Source organism: Panthera tigris, chromosome B1 (genome assembly GCF_018350195.1).
Source record: "Panthera tigris isolate Pti1 chromosome B1, P.tigris_Pti1_mat1.1, whole genome shotgun sequence".
In the NCBI taxonomy this organism is placed as follows: Eukaryota; Metazoa; Chordata; class Mammalia; order Carnivora; family Felidae; genus Panthera; species Panthera tigris.
Window position 1 is genome coordinate 193,887,362 of NC_056663.1, and position 5,675 is coordinate 193,893,036.

The 5,675-nt window shown below is 42.2% G+C and overlaps 1 pseudogene; it reads left to right on the forward strand.

The window, feature by feature from the left end:
- Positions 1 to 1,434: 1,434 nt before the first annotated feature.
- LOC102963596 lies at positions 1,435 to 5,236 on the forward strand (annotated as a pseudogene).
- Positions 5,237 to 5,675: the final 439 nt, after the last annotated feature.

Below are 5,675 nucleotides of genomic sequence, written 5' to 3' on the forward strand. Positions count from 1 at the left end.
AGTTGATTGTCATTCTAAAAAGAATAGTCAGTCTCAAAGCAGCAAATTAATTTGTTAAAAATGTGGGTTTGGGGACTGTAATCAAAGAGGAAGATCCTATACCAATGTCAAGAATCTGGAAAGATGGAGAAATTGAATGAAAGATATTGACTATCAAAGGAAGAGTTTTGCAAAGGCTCAAAAACGTGGATTCAGAGTAATAGCAGGCGTTTAGCAATGAGCTTGAGTTCTTGCCAAGAAATGTGGTGCACCTTGGCACCTTTCCCTGACCTCACAATCCTGCAGGCAACTCATTTCCTCCAGCCAAATCGATGGCTTTCTAATAGCTGAGCGTCCCGCTCTGAATCACTTGCAAACCACTAAGATATACTTTCACTGTTTATTTTCTAACTTGAGACGGAGAAGAGCAAGGTCAGTTGATTCTTTCAATGATTGCTCTTAAAATAAAAACTCTCACTGCCATCTTTTGGACTTTTGAAAACCAATGCCCAATAACACAGCCATTTTAGCCAATTCAGTTGTTCATGACCATAGTTTTCCATAACTTTACTATCTCCGTCTATAGCATATGTATTTAATGCACTGGCATTATTAATGACATGTGCTTTTACATTTGTCAAGGATGGTGCCTTGTGCCTACTGTGTACTCAGCTAACATTGGAAACAAAAAAATATATACAAAGATAATAAATGGTTCCATTTAATTAAGGCTTATTTTTCATGTGAGATAGAGCCCTCCTATTAGAAGAATAAGTGTATATTGATCATATGATGATGTGGAGAAAAGGCTTACTGGTGGGAAAGGTGCATGTCCAGGAGCTGTAGAAAATAAAATTGAATGGGTGTGTCAATTAGGCAGAGAACATAGGCTTCATGTCGGGTGGGCATAATAGTGTGGACAGTATGAGCCAAAGAGTGGAGGGATTCCAACCACAAGATGAAAGCTCTAGAATGAATAAGTTCTAGGAGGCAATACATTTGCTACCTGCATTCCACTTGGTAACCAACATGCTCATAAGAAGCTGCATCAACGTCACTACTACCACCATCACCATCATCACCATCACCATCATCACCATCACCATCATCATCATCATTGTCATCCTCTCTTATGACTACAAGTCAAAGAAAGAAATTCATCAAAATCCGGAAGCCAGAATATAAATATTAATATAAATATTATTGTTAATCATTACTGTTAGAATACTCAGGTTCTTTTAGTGTTTATCTGAAGCTACTTTACATTTTTACACTAACTGAAACAAGATCGCTTAGTTTCTCAGGACTGGAAGAATTATAAAGCATATGGCAGAGAATTCACTTTTGTTGGTCCATATCCAGATTTTTGTACTCATGCTGTACCTTATTTGAATATAATGAATCAACAGACAGAGGCTAGAGGCTAGATTAGATTGCTGACTGACTGTCAAGGCAATGGAGAAGTATGTGGTGAAACCAGCTTATATCTCTCTTGTAATTATGTCGTCTTTACCTTCATTCTGTTTGAAATGAAAGATGCTTCTTCTAGATGCTTGCCCCTTTGGAAAAGTGGCCTGAAAAATACAACATATTTCTTCCTCAAACTCCAAATTCTATTTCAGATGTTAGATGCTAGTTGCTAAGGGAACCATTACAGGGCAATTATCATTAAAACAGTCTGAAACTAGATACCTGAAGGAGGGGATTGTTCTCTGGTCTTTTAAGTGCAATGGTTGGGCAAACCCTTTCTCCCATTAGTAAAGCCCGTTCACGGACAGACTACTTTTCCTTTTCACCCACTTCCTGGGAAAAGAGTGAAAGAAATTGTATTAAATCCTTGGAGAAGAGAAGACTCATATATGGATGAATGTTGAAATCAGATTGAACCCAGACTCATGATAGCTGTGCTATAAGGAAATTGTATTTAAACTTGGGAAACGACTTTTTTTCTTCTACCTTTTTTATAAATAGGAGTACAAATTGCATACAATAAAATGCAGATTTTATGTACATTTTGATGAGTTTTGACCAACGTATACCTTTGTTCAAACGCCACCCCCCAAATGATACAGAACATTTTCATCTTTCCACAAAGTACCCCCCTTATACCACATTCCAGGCATTTCTTCTCCCTGGACACAACTATGCTGGTACCAGTCACCATAATTTAGTGTCTCCTATCCTGGAACTTCATATTAATGGAATAACATTATACTTAATCTTATTTTCTGGCCTCTATTGCCCAAATGTAAGGTTTATAAGATTAATCCATGGTATTCTATTTACCAATAGTCCTTTCCTTTTTATGGCTGAGTTGTATTCCACTGAATGAATAAAGCTGTTATGAGTGTTCTTTTAGATATCTGTCTGTGGGCAGGTATTTTCATTCCAACTTTAGTGTTGCTAGTCACAGATTTGACTTACTAACTCTATATAGAAGAAGCCACCGTGGGAGTAGATTGTTCTGAATAGAAGGGCCTTTTATGCAGTTTTAGCTCTTTGGTCATCTCAGCCCAGGGTTGTGGACCCACTGTCTACCACCATCACCCATCCCCAACCTTCAATACCCATTGAAAATATTCTCAAATTCCGTATGTCTTGAATATCACAGCCAAACAGTGTAATAAAGTCAAGACCCCTTCCACATTCCCATTCTCACTTAAATAATTGGGACTTCCTTCTAACATGTCAACACCTTGTAGCTCGAGAGGAGACGCACAGTAGCTATGCCTCTGTTTAGATTGAAAAGCAGCCTGGGGTGCATGGGTGACTCAGTCAGTTAAGTGTCTGACTCTTGGTTTCAGCTCAGGTCATCGTCTCACTGTTCCTGAGAGCGAGCCCCCATCTGGATCGCTTGGGGTTCTCTCTCTGTTCCTCTCACTCTCAAAATAAGTAAATAAACATTAAAAAACCCAGCAGTCTAACATTTTCAGAGTAATTGCTTCAGAATCTCACCTGACCAACCCACAAGCCCCCTCGGGTAGTGACTTTGAATGCATGCGTTACCACTTTGCATGAATTTTGCATGCATAGTGAAAAATAAGTCAGGTTTCAACAATGCACTTTCTTTTTTTATATACTAAATATAATGTGTTGTCAAACAGATTTCCATACAACACCCAGTGCTCATCCCAACAAGTGCCTTCCTCAATGCCCGTCATCCACTTTCCCGTCTTCTCCACCCCCCATCAGCCCTCAGTTTGTTCTCCGTATTTAAGAGTCTCTTATGGTTTGCTTCCTTCCCTGTCTGTAACTTTAACTTTTATTTCCCTTCCCCTCCTCCTTGGTCTTCTGTTAAGTTTCTCAGGATCCACATATGAGTGAAAACAAATGATATCTGTCTTTCTTTGCCTGACTTATTTCACTTAGCATCACACTCTCCAGTTCTATCCACGTTGCTACAAATGGCCAGATTTCACTCTCTCATTGCCAAGTAGTATTCCATTGTGTATATAAACCACAATTTCTTTACCCATTCATCAGCTGATGGACATTGAGGCTCTTTCCATAATTTGGCTATTGTTGAAAGCACTGCTATAAACATTGGGGTACAAGTGCCCCTACGCATCAGCACTCCTGTATCCTTTGGGTAAATTCCTAGCAGTGCTATTCCTGGGTCATAGGGTAGATCTATTTTTAATTTTTTGAGGCACCTCCACACTGTTTTCCAGAGTGGCTGCACCAGTTTGCGTTCCCACCTACAGTGCAAGAGGGTTCCCGTTTCTCCACATCCTCGCCAGCACCTATAGTCTCCTGATTTGTTCATTTTAGCCACTCTGACCAGCGTGAGGTGGTATCTCAGTGTGGTCTTGATTTTTATTTCCCTGATGAGGAGTGACGTTGAACATCTTTTCATGAACAATGCAGTTTCTAGGAGGACTTTTAGTGCCTCCTACGTTTTCTGAGCTATAGGAAAGGATATGTTAATAAGACCATATTTAAAATTCACCCCAGTGGTGCTTCAACATCCTTTCTGAGAAAGATGTACTGAGATGTTTGCTATAATCCATGCTAAGACCTTTCTAACACTTTAAGGACTGTGTTACAGTGGAGAATGCTTTATTAGAAAACGGTGGTCTGGCTGTGGGATCCCTGGAGCGTTTGCTTTAGCCCATGGGGTAGTGAGCCTGTTATCCGTGCTTTGATTCTGGCACACACAGGTTATGCCTGAAGCTCTCACACATTTCCAATGCTTCTAAGAGGTGACACATCTCTAGGTGATTTAATCCCATCAACTGATTCTTTGTTTTTTCTTTTGGAGATGAGCTGATGTGCAGGGGACACCATTTAAACACGAGTGCTTCCAACTCCTGATTTTTAGGGCGGAGGGGCGGTTTCTTCTCAAGGTTATATGATTTCCCAACCGCTTTCTTTTGGACTCTGTTAGCCAAATAGGCATTAAATACCATGCCCATTTTACAGATGGTAAGAATGGAGCAGGTTAAGTGGCTTTTGCCCGTAGGGGCGTGTGTATGGTGTGCCTGGAACCATTGTGATCCCCAGCCACGCCTTCAAGGTGACCGAGTGGGAGATGGTGCAACCTGCATCACAGAGACCCCCGACATCAAACCCCTGGGGAAGTGGAGCACCAGTGACGTGCAGATGAGTGCCGTTTCCTTGAAGGATTACATTGCGGTGAAGCAGAATGTGCCAAGTACTTGTCCCGCAGCACAGGGCACTATGCCGCCAAATGCTTCTGAAAAGCCTGGCACCCTGCTGTGGAGAGCCTCACCAACTCGATGACGTTGCACGGCCATAACAACGGCAAGCAGCTCATGACCATGCCCATTGCCAAGTATACCTTGGAGATGACCTATCTGCTCACCGGTGAGAAACCACACATCACCCCCCTCTGACCGCACAGGTCCTGGTGCATGTGATTATTCACAGGTTCTGGGAGGACTCAACCCGAACTGGGCGAACCAGAACAGTGAAGCATCAGGCCACCGATGTGTCCCCACTACGGCCTGGGAATCAGGCCGTCTGACTGCTGTGCACAGGTGCCCGTGGGGCAGCCCTCTGAAACATCAAGACCATTGCTGAGTATCCAGCAGATGAGCTCATCAGTCAAGCCCAGGGTTCTTCCAATTCCTATGCTATCAAGAAGCACGAGCTGGCAAGTGTACTCAGGTCCAACCATTGGTCCCCTGGCTGTGGCCCCAATAAACCTAACTGCCCACCCCAGTCTGGGTGGAAGCAAAACCTCGTCTCTGTTCTGAGAGAAATCCCTGAAGTAATTGTAAATTTTTGTAAATGAAAGACAAGTGGATACTTACTGTAGGGGAGGGGCTTGGCAAGGTAGCCCCTCCAAATCCCCCTAAATGTACCCAGTTAGCACTGAAGGGTGGGGGAGAGTCAGTAAATCTGCACACGAATGAAGAAACCTGAGAGGAAAAGGATCTAGATTCTGAATGCTTTCTCTTTCAGGGGCCAGTATTTGAGAGCGTGCCTGGTGAATCAGGATGGTGGGAACTGAAGGTCGTGAGGCACAAAGAACACCAAAGAGGAAAACGTTATGGTAGAAGAAGGGGTTCACCAACAAATCTGAAAACACCCAAAAACTTAACTCACAAAATCCACTAGAAAAAAATGCAAATCATGTACATAGTTTTAATGTTCTAGTTACTACCTTTAAAAAAATTAAAGGACAGGCACCTGGGTGTCTCAGTCAGTTAAGCAAAAGACTTCAGGCCAGG